Genomic DNA, 15,069 nt, shown 5'->3' with positions numbered 1-15,069 from the left:
CAGCAAGGAGCCCTGCCCTGTGCCAAGACAAGCCGCTCGCACCGGCCGCTGGTTTAGGGGGGAGAGCGTCCAACCCACCCCCCTCCCCAGCACTGACGGGCCAAGGGCCAGAGCTGGACTCTGGGTCTGCCCCGAAAGAGACTACGCTGGAATTAGGGCTGCTTTGAGGGAAGGTGCTTAAGAGAAGGGCTGTGGCAAGCACCCTTGGCCTTCCAGGACAAGTTACATCGCACTGAATGTGCTAAAACAAGGAGGGGTTCGCCCAGTGGAACTTTAAAGACTAACAGATTTATTGGGGCATAAGCTTTCGTGGGTAAACCCCCCCACTTCTTCAGCTGCATGGAGACTGTATCTGTAATTTTCACTCCATGCAGCTGAAGAAGTGGGGGGTTTTACTCACAAAAGCTTATGCCCCAATAAATCTGTTAGTCTTTAAGGTGCCCCTGGACGACTCCTTGTTTTTGTGGATACAAACTAACACGGCTGCCCCTCTGATACTTGAATGCGCTAGTGCCTCCTGCAAACAGCTTCCAAACGAGCCACTCTGGCGTTATGCTGAACGCTGATCATCAACGAAGGGGCACTGCTGAGGATTCTCAGAGCTCTCTCCCCTTTGTGAACTTAAGTGCTGTAGTGTTAAACCAAGACACTGATGGAGGGAAAATGGCCTTTCTCTCTCCCCTCTTCCCCCCCCCCCGGCCCTTACGAGAAACTAAAAGCAGCAATTATTAGGTTGTGATTGAATGACGTGCAGATGTTCTCAACATAGGGTCTGTGTTTTCGGTTGTGGCAAGCACATACATAATTGAACAGAACTACATTAAAAAACATCACATCTGAGTACCTGAAGGTGTATTTCTAAGCCAAAAGCAGCTTGCGCTTGATCTCTGTTTCTGTTTACACTTTTCCACAGGATTGTATTTTGAATTGAAAAATAACATCTTATATTAAGGATAGGTCGCAGGCAGCATGACAAAACTACAGGTTTATTGGTTATTGATTTAGAGTATGATCTAATTGAACATTTCCATTTCAAGTATATTCTGTGATGGGTTCATATTCCCTCAGAATTTACTGGGGGTAAAATGGATGAAGCATAATTCCATCACTGGATTTTTTTCAATATTCTGGATAGCAATAGCTGTCACCAAACTGTCTATCTGTTTGCATGACTAAATTTTGCAGCTTTACTATGTACACTCTATATACACACAAATTCAACTTATTCAAGTACACTCTGAAGAAAATTGTATTAGCAAGAATGTTCATTTTGCCTAATCTTGCCCTAGAAATGGGAGCAGAGAAATTCCCAAAATAAGAGTACAGTAGTGCATAGATACACTATAACAGGGGTAGGCAAACTACAGCCCACAGGCCTCAGCCGGCCCGCAAGCTCCCACTGAGGAGTGAGGTTTGGCGCTTGCCCCACTCCGGTGCTCCAGCTGGGCACCAGGTCGGGGCCGCACCGCATGGCTGGGCCCTGCTCCGGAGCTCCAGCCGGGGCGCTGGGTCGGAGGCCTCTCTGGGGCGCAGGGTCGGGGGCTGCTCCACGTGGCTCCTAGAAGCGACATCATGGCTCTGCTCTGGCTCCTATGTGCTCCAATGGCCCCCTCCGGTGCTCCAATGGGAGCTGCAAGGGTGGTGCCTGAGAATGGGGCAGTGTGCAGAGCCGCCTGGCCGCGCTTCCGCGTAGGAGCCAGAGAAGGGACATGCCGCTGCTTCTGGGAGCCACTTGAGGTAAGCGCCGCTCAGAGCCTGCACCCCTGGGCCTCTCTCCATTCCCCAACCCCCTGCCCCAGACCTGATCCCCCTCCCGCTCTCCAAATCCCTCGATCCGAACCTGGAGCACCCTCCTGCACCCCAAACCTCTCACCCCCAGCCCCACCCCAGAGCCCGCACCCCCAGCCAGAACCTACCTCCCTTCCCACACCCCTGCCCAAGCCCCAGCCCCCTTCTTGCCCTCCGAACCCCTCGGTCCCAGCCCAGAGCACCCTCCTACACTCCAAACTCCTCAGCCCCACCCCAGAGCCCACACCCCCAACCAGAACCCTCACCCCCTCCTCCACACCAACCCCAATTTTGTGAGTATTTGTGGCCCGTCATACAATTTCTATTCCCAGATGTGGCCCTCAGCCAAAAAGTTTGCCCACCCCTGCTCTATAATGTATATAATAGAAGAAGAATGACAATAATGAAGCTGTCTGCAGTGTTGTTGTAGCTGTGTGGGTCCCAGGATATTAGAGAGACAAGGTGGGTGAGGTAATATCTTTTACTGCACCACATTCTGTTGATGAGAGAGACAAGCTTTCCTGCTACATAGAAGAAGCTTTCCTGCTTGTCTCTCTCACCAACAGAAGTTTGTCCAGTAAAAGGTATTACCTCACCCAGCTTGTCTCTTTAATAAGGAAGCTAGCACATAAGCTTAAAAAATTACATAAAGACAGACCAGGGGCAAAGGGAACATCTAAATGTTTGAAATAAAGACCTACATTTGAGAGAACATTTAAGAGATGAAGGTATATGCATCAAACTTTTGTAAATGTCCCATAATGGATTATTATTATATAGTTTAATAAAGGGCACAATACATGATGGTATTCTTTACATGTGATTATAAGTCACTCAGGTATTCCTAGCCATTTATCAGCTTGGCCATTCAAGTCACATTAATGCAATGTTTTGACTTTTTATATCTTCATTGTTTAAAAAAACCAAAACTAGAAGAACTGGACTGATACAGTGATGCTAGAATTAGGTCTCCTATCTTTGGCATACATCATTTGATCCATTTTGCCATCCTTACTTTCATTAAGTAGAGCCTTACTTTTCAACAAGCAGAATAAGGTACTACTCAATGAGCAAGGGTGGAAGAATACCACCCCAAATTATGTTCTTCTTCATAGTACTTCACCTATAAAACATATGTTTAACTTATGATACACTGAACAGAAATTATACAAGACGTGTTGGACTGAATTAAGTTCTGTTACTATTTTGTTTATAACTTTTCAGAAGCTGGAAAATGTTTCTTTTACATTTGGATCAGTTGCTTGATGCCCCCACACTTTGAAATTTAGATGTACTAGGATAACTTACAGTGTAGAAAGAAAGAATGATGTCTTAATGTATTGTAATGTAGAGTTAGACAAACATTTCATTCTGACACAACAAGTAATGTCAGATCTAGGCTTGAAAAATGTCATAGTCCATTAGCACCAGTCTGGTTGTCATATATTTAACCTTAAGGTACATAGCCTTATATTATTACTGATCTGTATTTATTTCCAGTCAAACTGAAATGAAACTGATAATCTACAATGACATCTGATGTGCTAAATGGCTCCAATAATAAGTAGTCAACACAGATTTTTATTCCTACATTTTACAATATTTGCTTCATATATTTACAGATTAGCCATTAGACATTTTAAATGATGACTATAATAACTGTCCTTATATCTTAAAGCTTTAGAATGTCAATACCACACACCTGAGGGAAGCAGACTTTTTTTTCACTATATTCTATACTTTCATATGAAATTCCCATCTAAAACCATCTTCAAAATTCTGTTTTTCTAGCATACGTAATCAGTGTTTAACCTACACACATATCCAATTACCTCTGTCTTCCAGATGCCTCCTTCTGATCATCCAATCCAAAACTGACTTCTGTTTTTTAACCAAGAGTATTACAGTAACTGTACAGAGTATTACATGAATTTAGTAAACGTATGAATAGCAAAAAAAATACCTTATTTGCTGTCATTTTTCATATCCTGTTCCCACAGTGACAGTCATGTAACAGTTAACTCAGCATTACAGTTTACTTGACCAGAATGTATTCTCACTTTTTCGTATAAGCAATTTGTCAAAGCTGAATCAATTAAGTAATATGAAGAATACTTTTCAAGTATCAGAAACTTACATTATGCTTGGATTATGTACTACTTAATGACAGGTTTCAGAGTAGCAGCCGTGTTAGTCTGTATTAGCAAAAAGAAAAGGAGTACTTGTGGCACCTTAGAGACTAACAAATTTATTTGAGCATAAGCTTTTGTGAGCTACAGCTCACTTCATCGGATGCATTCAGTGGGAAATACAGTGGGGAGATATATATACATAGAGAACATGAAACAATGGGTGTTACCATACACACTGTAACCAGAGTGATCACTCAAGGTGAGCTATTACCAGCGGCAGGGGGGAGGGGAATCTTTTGTAGTGATAATCAAGGTGGGCCATTTCCAGCAGTTGACAAGAACGTCTGAGGAACAGTGGGGGGGGGGGGGGGGGGGAATAAACATGGGGAAATAGTTTTACTTTGTGTAATGACCCATTCACTCCCAGTCGCTGTTCAAGCCTAAGTTAGTTGTATCCAGTTTGCAAATTAATTCCAATTCAGCAGTCTCTCGTTAGAGTCTGTTTTTGAAGTTTTTTTTTTTGAAGAATTGCAACTTTTAGGTCTGTAATCAAGTGACCAGAGAGATTGAAGTGTTCTCCAACTGGTTTTTGAATGTTATAATTCTTGACGTCTGATTTGTGTCCATTTATTCTTTTACATAGAGACTGTCCAGTTTGACCAATGTACATGGCAGAGGGGCATTGCTGGCACATGATGGCAATATCACATTGGTAGAGGTGCAGGTGAACGAGCCTCTGATAGTGTGGCTGATGTGACTAGGCCCTATGATGGTGTTCCCTGAATAGATATGCGGACACAGTTGGCAGCGGGCTTTGTTGCAAGGATAGGTTCCTGGGTTAGTGGTTCTGTTGTGTGGGGTGTGGTTGCTGGTGAGTATTTGCTTCAGGTTGGGGGGCTGTCTGTAAGCAAGGACTGGTCTGTCTCCCAAGATCTGTGAGAGTGATGGCTTCAGGATAGGTTGTAGATCTTTGATGATGCGTTGGAGAGGTTTTAGTTGGGGGCTGAAGGTGATGGCTAGTGGCGTTCTGTTATTTTCTTTGTTGGGCCTGTCCTTTAGTAGGTGACCTCTGAATACTCTTCTGGCTCTGTCAATCTGTTTCTTCACTTCAGCAGGTGGATATTGTAGTTGTAAGAACACTTGATAGAGATCTTGTAGGTGTTTGTCTCTGTCTGAGGGGTTGGAGCAAATGCGGTTGTACTGTAGAGTTTGGCTGTAGACAATGGATCGTGTGGTGTGGTCTGGATGAAAGCTGGAGGCACGTAGGTAGGAATAGCGGTCAGTAGGTTTCCGGTATAGGGTGGTGTTTATGTGACCATCGCTTATTAGCACTGTAGTGTCCAGAAAGTGGATCTCTTGTGTGGACTGATCCAGGCAGAGGTTGATGGTGGGATGGAAATTGTTGAAATCATGGTGGAATTCCTCAAGGGCTTCTTTTCCATGGGTCCAGATGATGAAGATGTCATCAGTGTAGCGCAAGTAGAGTAGGGGCATTAGGAGACGAGAGCTGAGGAAGGATTGTTCTAAGTTAGCCATAAAAATGTTGGCATACTATGGGGCCATGTAGGTACCCATAGCAGTGCCGCTGATTTGAAGGTATACATTGTCCCCAAATGTGAAATAGTTATGGGTGAGGACAAAGTCACAAAGTTCAGCTACCAGGTTTGCCGTGACATTATCGGGGATACTGTTCCTGACGGCTTGTAGTCCATCTTTGTGTGGAATGTTGGTGTAGAGGGCTTCTACATCCATAGTGGCCAGGATGGTGTTTTCAGGAAGATCACCGATGGATTGTAGTTTCCTCAGGAACTCAGTGGTGTCTCGAAGGTAGCTGGGAGTGCTGGTAGCGTAGGGCCTGAGGAGGGAGTCTACATAGCCAGACAATCCTGCTATCAGGGTGCCAATGCCTGAGATGATGGGGCGTCCAGGATTTCCAGGTTTATGGATCTTGGGTAGCAGATAGAATACCCCAGGTCGGGGTTCCATTACTCTCACAGATCTTGGGAGACAGGCCAGTCCTTGCTTACAGACAGCCCCCCAACCTGAAGCAAATACTCACCAGCAACCACACACCACACAACAGAGCCACTAAGCCAGGAACCTATGCTTGCAGCAAAGCCCGTTGCCAACTGTGTCCACATATCTATTCAGGGGACACCATCATAGGGCCTAATCACATCAGCCACGCTATCAGAGGCTCGTTCACCTGCACATCTACCAGTGTGATATATGCCATCATGTGCCAGCAATGCCCCTCTGCCATGTACATTGGTCAAACTGGACAGTCTCTATGTAAAAGAATAAATGGACACAAATCAGACGTCAAGAATTATAACATTCAAAAACCAGTTGGAGAACACTTCTATCTCTCTGGTCATTCCATTACAGACCTAAAAGTTGCAATTCTTCAACAAAAAACCTTCAGAAACAGACTCCAACGAGAGACTGCTGAATTGGAATTAATTTGCAAACTGGATACCATTAACTTAGGGTTGAATAGAGACTGGGAGTGGATGGGTCATTACACAAAGTAAAACTATTTCCCCATATTTATTCCCCCCCCCCCCCACTGTTCCTCAGACATTCTTGTCAACTGCTGAAATGGCCCACCTTGATTATCACTACAAAAGGTCCTCCCCCGCACCCCCGGCTCTCCTGCTGGTAATAGCTCACCTTAAGTGATCACTCTGGTTACAATGTGTATGGTAACACCCATTGTTTCATGTTCTCTATGTATATACATCTCCCCACTGTATTTTCCACTGAATGCATCCGACGAAGTGAGCTGTAGCTCACGAAAGCTTATGCTCAAATAAATTTGTTCGTCTCTAAGGTGCCACAAGTACTCCTTTTCTTTGTACTACTTAATGAATATGAATAAATATTAAGATTAAAATATTGTAAATATCCATACATTTGTCAGACAGGAGAAATGACACACATGATTAGATGTAATTCATTCATTTGTTTATGGATCCAAAGACCACATGAATGTATCGAGACCACATTAATGATCCTGTATATGATTTACACTAAAGACTGGGAGGAGAGGATGGAGGAGATAAGGAGGGAGACTGTGGATCAGGACTCTTGGGCTCTATTCTCATCCCTCCCATTGATGGTGTACACATGTCCAGGTCACTTGGAATTCAGATGTTGCTCTGTGGGTGGTGTGTAGCTGTATTAAGTAGGTGGAGCTCAGGAGTGACTCTCCCTCAACCACTGCTGGTACCCTAAAGAAGTCTATATTGATCAGCACATGCCTTCAAGAGAAGTAACATGACCCCTTCTTTGCAGCTAACCACTTCTGAGGTGGTGTGTGCGGTAAAGGGAGCAAGAAAGGAGCATAACTGAGCCTGGACCTTGCACAGTAGACACCCATTTACAACATGACTTTCTCCTGTGCACCTGAGCAGTGGCCGGCCACAACTTGGGCTTTAACTTTCCTTTGCCTCACTTCATGTGAACTAGGTATAATATCTACCACACACGAGTGTTAAGAAGCTAATATTTGTAAACCACTGGGAGATCCATTTACTAAATTCTATAGCAATGCTGTCTATATTACAGAATGTAAATCCTCTTGTAATCAAATTACTGCATGCTGCCTCTGTTACATGTAGATGAGAACCTTGCTTATTCAAGAACAACTGTGGTATAAACAGCATTAAATAAAATGGCCCCAGATCTATGTATTTTGGATGTCAGCAGAGAAAAAGTTTATGGATTGTGTTTAAAATTCACCTAGCTAACTTTTTCTTATGAAAAGTTTTTTTATTGAAAAACAGTTTGAAGCTTTCATAACAAATTGGTGACATGAATTTTAGTTTTCCATTTTTCCTTGATGTTTTAGTGTATTTTTATTAATAACCAAATTATTAGTTTATTGAAAACCCAGTTTTTAGTAAGAAAAAGAGGTCTTCGGTAAATTAAAAACTTCAGAGATTTCAAAACAGATTGATAAAAATATAAATAAATTTTTTCATAAAAGTATCCAAAAATTGGGCAAAAATGGGCTTCTTTCTGCTAGTGAATTGGAAACAATTTGAAATTGCAAACTTTTACAAACATTGTTTCCCCATTTTTAAGCAGCTCTAACCTAACCACTTTTGGCCAAAACTTTGGGGAGGGGCTATCACTAATTAAGGGTAAATATAAGCAGTTTCTGGCAATAAGCACTGGCAGAATACTGGTAGATTAGGAGTTTAGTACAGAGAATTCTGGCAACCATTATAATGCATAACTAACTCCAGACATTGGAAATCCACTTTCTTATGTCTTTTGCTCCTTACATACCACTGATTATATGAAAAAAAAAAAACACATGGGCACAGTGGGGTCCAAATAACCATGTTTATTAAATATACACAGATAGAATGCCTAGCTACACTGCTGCTCTCAGTTGTTAGCCCCTTAGTGGTGCTCACTATTTAAAGGGATACTACCCAATTCCTACACACCAGCAGTCCAAGGCCCCCTGGTGGGCTGCAAACAGGTTTCAGGGGGTCCGCCAAGCAGGGCTGGCATTAGACTCACTGGGGCCCAGGACAGAAAACAAAAGCCCCACCTCCCTGAGCCCCACCACCCAGGGCCTGAAGCTAAAGCCTGAGAAGAGTAGTTATGCGGGGCCCCCTGTGGTGTGGGACCCTGGGCAATTGCCCTGCTTCCTACCCCCTAATGCCGGCTCTGGTTTTTATATGCAGAAAAACAGTTGTTGTGGCACTAGTGGGCTGTCGAGTTTTTACAGCATGTTGTGGGGGAGGGCCTCAGAAAGAAAAAGGTTGAGAACCCCTGCTATACACTATATACATGGAGGGAGAATGATAGTCCCTAAATCTCAAGATTAATTTCTCTGCAGCTTTTGCTAACATTTTAACTCAACTGATTTATTTGCAGCACTACAAGCAGTTAATCAGTGAAGCTGAATATAGCATTGGTCATCCCAGCTCAGGTACCTCTTTTGTTATTTATAATGGACACTAGTACTCCTAAACTGCCATACTACCTTGCTTCAGACACAGCATGCCCCAGAGTTCTTATTGGTGCAGTGTGCTTTCATACCACTCCCAATGTGAGACTGGCTATATGTCACAATCAAGCCATTTTGTGAACTCCCCCACTATTTTCATTGAGGTACATTATTATTCACTTCCTTTCTTGAACTATTGCATTGTTGCTGCACTCTGTTAAACAGCTGCTGCAGTTCTGCAGTTGGTGAAATAACATAAAGACTGACACAGAGTTTGCAAGTGCTTTGGAATTCTTCTAGATGAAATGTAAGTCTACAAAGTCATTATCATTATAATCAGCTAGATATGATGTTGGCAGTGAAAGGTTTGAGAGATCTAGTCACATTTATTGTCACCCAAACTCCTCCAACTTTGAAAACCCTTGAAAGGACAATGTGTATCCAAATGTTAGATGTCTTCCTAATTACTTTAATTCCAAAGTATACTGAGGTTAAGATTATGACTGATCAGCGGTCACTGATTGCACATCAGACCATGAAATTAGAGAGAGAGATTACCAACAAATGTATCAAGCTGAATTTGATAAGATATATGAGAGCCCTAGGTTGGGGTTAAGATGCAACTAGTATAGGTCACTCTGCTGCACTGCAGAATCCTTGCTTGAGCTCACAGTGTTTCTCTGCTGTGGTTCTGAAGTCAGGAGATTGCTTACCCTTACCAGCAATTAGATCACCTCCCTTCACTCACAATTACTCACCATCTCAACAGTCACATGACCTGTGATGCTTGCGGAGAATTGGAGAGGTATACAGGATATTGTTGGAGTTGATTGTTGAATTCCCTTAAAGAAACAACTGTTAGAACCTTTTTCATGGAGTCACCTGTTGACCCAGACTGTCTCTCAAAAAAAGCACTCTGCCTCAAAGTTCACACTTTGAAGGAAAATTGAGTAGATTGTAGTGAAGCAATTCCAGAAATTCCTGGAATCTTCAAGTCCTTTTGACTCTAGCCACCTTGGTTTGAGGCATGGCTATAGTATGGAAACAACTCTGATAATGTTGGTTGATTATCAATCAACCATCCTCCCGATGTTGGATGAAAATAAGTATCCATGCTGAAAAGACATCAGCATGTCTATAGTGCATCTGGACTCCTAGCACGAGTCTCTGGAGTTGTTTGAGTGCCTCTGTCCCCTTCTTTCTGAGAGATCCCAGAGTAGTATTGGAGAATTGTTTACCCGCCTGAAGACTCTTTAGCATAGGGTACAGCACAGGGTTCTGTGTGGTTATCCCTTTTTTTCAACGCATGTATTGGAATTAAGAGGGTTAGAGAGGAAGTGACATCTGGTTACAGTGTCTCCAGTACACCAGTGACATTCAGGTCTACATTTACAAACCTGCCTGTGCTACATCTAACAGAGAATGAGATACGGATGAGCATTCGTTAGACAAGACTGAGATAATATATACAGAGCGGGGAAGCAATGGTAGAAATGATATCAGTAGTCTCACTTGATGGAGTTTGCCGGCCATTTTAATCCATGGTTCACAGACAAGGGTGTTACTGTCCCCAGCTGTTTCTGTAGAAGCAGTTGTGCAGCATGCTTTTTATCATCTGCCCTTGGCAAAGAGATTGCAACTTATGGTTGAATGTGGTCTTCAGTAAAGCTTGGCACTTCATGGTTAGGTTACATAGTGGTACATCTTCAGGCTATTCAGGCATCTAGTTTGAAATCCAGAATCCCAATGATTAAGTAGCATTTCTCTCCAAGCGCACGGCATTGCAGTGCTCTGTGATCTGCACTGGCTAGCGACTGAAGTTGAAAGAGTTGGTCTTGACCTGCAAAGCCAAGAAGATTGAAGTCTTGGCAGCTTGAGAGACCACTTCTTTCCTCATACGATAATATACGAGTTGCAATTACCTGAGATGCTAGACGTAACATTTCCTTTCAATGGGAGAAGGCTAGCAGCAAAACATATCCTTACCTTTAGATATGGTGGCAGCCACTTGTTTTTCCATAGGTGAAGGGGAGTGCTGGGGGTGGTGGGAAGTGGGACTGAGCAGAGGGCATCTGCTTTGAAACTGGGATTTTTTTAACATACCTGTTTTCAAAATTGTTTGATATATTTAAAAATTGTATCTTTAATTCAATGTGCTTAGATAATTACATAGGTGCAGCTAGAAAGAACTCTGAATAAAAACAAGCAAGGACCTGATTGTGCAACCTTTCTTTGCCCACAATGAGTAGCACTTACTCTCAGTAGTCTCACTGAGACTACTCAGGTGAGTAAAGGCTACAGAATCTACCCCTAAATACACTATATTTGCCCCCTCACTTCTTTCCAGTTTGCGCAAATTTAATCTAAACTCTATGCCAGTGTTTTGATTCCCTCAAGTCATGCCTTATCCATCCAGCCATTATAGGTGACAAAAACTCTCCTTATTTTTGATGTGTGATTAAGAACAAGGCTTCATTCGGACAAATCAGCTTTCTCTGCTGTTAGCGCTCTGAGAACAAATATGGAAATTATTTTGCTTTCATTGGAAAATAGACGTTTCTGTCCAGTCAAGCAAACTAATCAATTATTCTGCGTTATGAAATACTCTTTTTATAACTATTGACATTTCAGTCAGTTGTGCCACATGTCAATAGTGGTTTTACTGCTCACATTTAAACTACAGCTTACCGGACAGGATTCATCTAAGTTGACATTGTCTGATCAGCAGCATATTCCCTGCTCCCTTGAGCATATACAGTATTTATACAGCATTGCATTGAAGAATATTTGTGCTAGGATGAAAATAATTAAGGCATATTTTCATGTTCTGATACAAAACATAAGTTTAATACTAAATATGCTCTCTAAAATAATTGAAGTTTAATTTAATGCTGCTCTCCAGCATTATTTTTCAACCCACTTAACATGAGGTTCTAAGCTTCTCTGACTCCCATTCTTCAAGCACAATACTTACGACTGGACACATCTTAGGCACTGCGCGTAACTCATTCCCTTCAGTTCCTCCCAGAGATTAATTCTGATCTCTAAAATGTTAATGAATTTTGGCAAGGCTAGAAGTGCCTCTAATGACACACAGTTATATCACTGTTCATTTGTTCCATCCCTTTCCTCTGTTGGTAACAGGCAAACTGTTTTTCATGGATCAAATACTCCTGCTTTAATAAAACTTCATGCCCAGCCCTGAAGTCTTCGTTCAAGACACCCGCCTATACCAGACCAGATTTTGTAATTTACAGAAGAAAGCATATTACTGTACATTGCTCTTAGTGAAAAATAAAAAATAATTGATAAGCAGATGAAGGTCATACTAGCAGTGTTGTATGAAACACTTTCCAAGTGACAGCTTATTATAGCTTTTAAAGCATCAAGGATATAATAAACTTTAATGATTTTATTTTTAAAAAAGCCCCCAAATATTGAATGAAACAAACAAAAGGCTAGCTAGCTACATAAAATGACAAATAAGCTGCACAAGCAATGATACAGTTACTGGGCATGAAATCCATACAGATCATTCCCTTGAAAAATTACGATTATCAGACATGATAAAGTCATACTGTTGAAGGATATTAGTCTTTAGTGGATGCATAATAACAAGATGATTCACTGACAAATGAAGCTAATTATTAGGGAATATTGTTTACCAAGTTCTGAAGAGAATACTTGCATAGTATAACCTTTTTCAGAAAGAAAGAAAGAAAGAAACATTCTAAGTTGATGCATTTGATTACAAAGCAGGGCATACAGGGCAGACCACCTACAGTGACTGATGCATTGCTTCATATAAAGCCTATCTGGTTTCACAACCTAAATTTATATTAAGCTAGCTAGAGAAACCAATTTTTATTTTATGTATTTAGAAACAAGCCATGGAAAGTACTTATAAATGTCTCATTTCTTACCTTAATAATTATTTAGAATGAACTACTGTTGCTTGCTTGATAAGAATCATTCTTAACTCAGGATTTAAAACTCATTAGCATACCTTTATCTGACAGAATGGAATTCGCCAAGTATTTTTCACATAGGCACATCATTTCTGATTATTTCAATTCAATTTTAAATGATCTTTGACAGGGATACTGAAAGGCTTGTCAGAGAATAGAGAAACATTATGACATTCCTTCCCCGTATCCCTTTCCAGAACATGAAATAGGAGGGGCAGTTAATAGAATCAAGGCTAATTTAAGACACAGTTAATCTTCACTTTAAGGCTGTTATAACTTGGGGGGCTGAGAGAAGGTTACCTCTAACACAGCAGCACTCTGGCTCACAACTGTATTCAGATTCTAACACACACCCCAATATTAAACACAAATACCTTGGTTTCAAAGCAAATGCACTGCAAGGATGTACTTTGCAGACGACTGCTTGTGGATGCACTTGGACTTCAAGACATTTTAAAAATGTCCAAATATTATTTAAAATTATACTCAGTCTTTTAAATCATTCGGTTAATTATTAATTGAAGAGTACTGAATGATTTTCATATTATAATAAAAATAGTAACCAAGGTAGCATTTTTTTAGTGCATTTAGTTAAATGACTTATTTGTCCGTCTCCTAGCATGTGCAATTCTACCTGATAAATGAACAGTGTATGCTTGATTTTCAGTTAGGTGCATCAGAGGACACTGCACACAGTTACCTGATTTGGGCATGTTAACCACATAACACCATCATGTTTGTCTCTCCCTCAGAGTCTGATCCAAAGCCCATGGAAGTCAAAAGAAGCACTCCCATTGAATTCTATGGAATTTGGATCAGGGCCTGGGTGTGGTGTTGAATAAAGGTTTGATCAATATGAACTGGCATGGCTGCTTACTCACAAGTGGCAAATCCATGAGTAAGTTATGCAGATCATCCCAAATGAGTGCCCATAAAAAGTTTATATCACTGCAGACATATATTGTTTTATACTGCATATTTTTCAGGAAAAAATGTTTTGTGAATATTTTAGAGGGTTTTTTTTTTTGTTTTAAACTGGTACTATGTTTTATATCTCTAAGCCTGTAAAGCCAGGTTGCCTTATCAACATGGCTCCAACTGTATGGGTCTGAAGAGGAAGAGAAAAAATAATGGACAAATATTGGAAACCTCTAAAATTCAGAAAATTATATACGTAATACTGTTGTAATTATAAGAGTCCACGTTTTGCAATCTACCAGGTGACCAAAGGAGTGGTCCTATTATAAAGGCGGGATTTCCCATTCCACAGTGTCATAAAGCACATGTGTTTGTAGCCTTTATGGTTCCATTCATTACTGGACGTTAAACCACACATGGAGAGGGTATATACACGGTGGTACAATCTATGTGATAAATTGTGGAATCATGGTATAAACTGCATTTTTCATGAACTTTTAACAGTTCTACTTGCTCGTTGGCCAACAACAAGTTGAACTCTTACTAACATTAAAATCTCTGAACAGTTTTTGAATGACCACATGTTGAGTAAAATCCACCAGATAAAAAAATGCTTCCTCACAAGGTCACACTATTTTTAGGTACAGAATGAGCAACATTCAGTCCTGGATTAGAGACAGCACACACAAACACACACAGTTTCCACTCACAATGTTAAATACATGTTCATCTAACTTGTTCCTTTTTTCTTTCATACCTGCTTTCCACCATTTATACATCAACACTATTTTTAATCCCTGCTACTCCTCCTATGTACGGGACATGTTTCAGCCTCAAAGATGAAAGTTTCAGAAAACTGACTGAGTGAAAACAAAAGGTTTAGATTAAAACTGATTTGCAGCCTTAGCTATCACATACCATCACAGCTGCTATAAAACAGTGTGCTTGTATATATGTTGTATTAAACACAAAATGGTTAAACATAAAACTAATAATTGAAATCAATGATACTACTCCCACGTTTAAGGCAAACAGGATTTGGTTCAGTACATTGGCTCACCTGCACTCCTGAGGACCACATATAAAAGAACTGGGTGTTTTGAAATATGTCAAAAAGCTGAATAATTATCAGGAGAAGCAGTAAGAGGTGCATATAAAACAATGAAAAACAAGATTATACGAGAAAATGCTTGAGAAAAACACTACCAAACAAGACATGCCAATAAAAAGTGAATTAGCAGAAAAGGCTTCAGAAGATAAAGATATGTTCAATTTCTATGTTACATGATAGCAG

The 15,069-nt window shown here is 41.0% G+C and overlaps 1 protein-coding gene and 1 long non-coding RNA gene across 3 annotated transcripts in view; one reads left to right on the top strand and one right to left on the bottom strand.

The window, feature by feature from the left end:
- RORA (RAR related orphan receptor A) overlaps window positions 1–15,069 on the bottom strand; it is a 539,784-nt gene that overhangs the window by 97,860 nt on the left and 426,855 nt on the right. The gene's annotated exons all lie outside the window — the stretch shown is intronic.
- Window positions 1–15,069, top strand: part of LOC122462189 — a 45,175-nt gene that overhangs the window by 1,206 nt on the left and 28,900 nt on the right. The window contains exon 2 of the long non-coding RNA XR_006284597.1: window positions 8,817–8,871. This is a non-coding gene — a long non-coding RNA (uncharacterized LOC122462189). The remainder of the gene's footprint in view (window positions 1–8,816; window positions 8,872–15,069) is intronic.

Source organism: Chelonia mydas, chromosome 10 (genome assembly GCF_015237465.2).
Source record: "Chelonia mydas isolate rCheMyd1 chromosome 10, rCheMyd1.pri.v2, whole genome shotgun sequence".
Taxonomy (NCBI): domain Eukaryota; kingdom Metazoa; phylum Chordata; order Testudines; family Cheloniidae; genus Chelonia; species Chelonia mydas.
The sequence above is the reverse complement of the archived record's forward strand: the minus strand, read 5'-3'. Positions and strand labels throughout refer to the sequence as shown.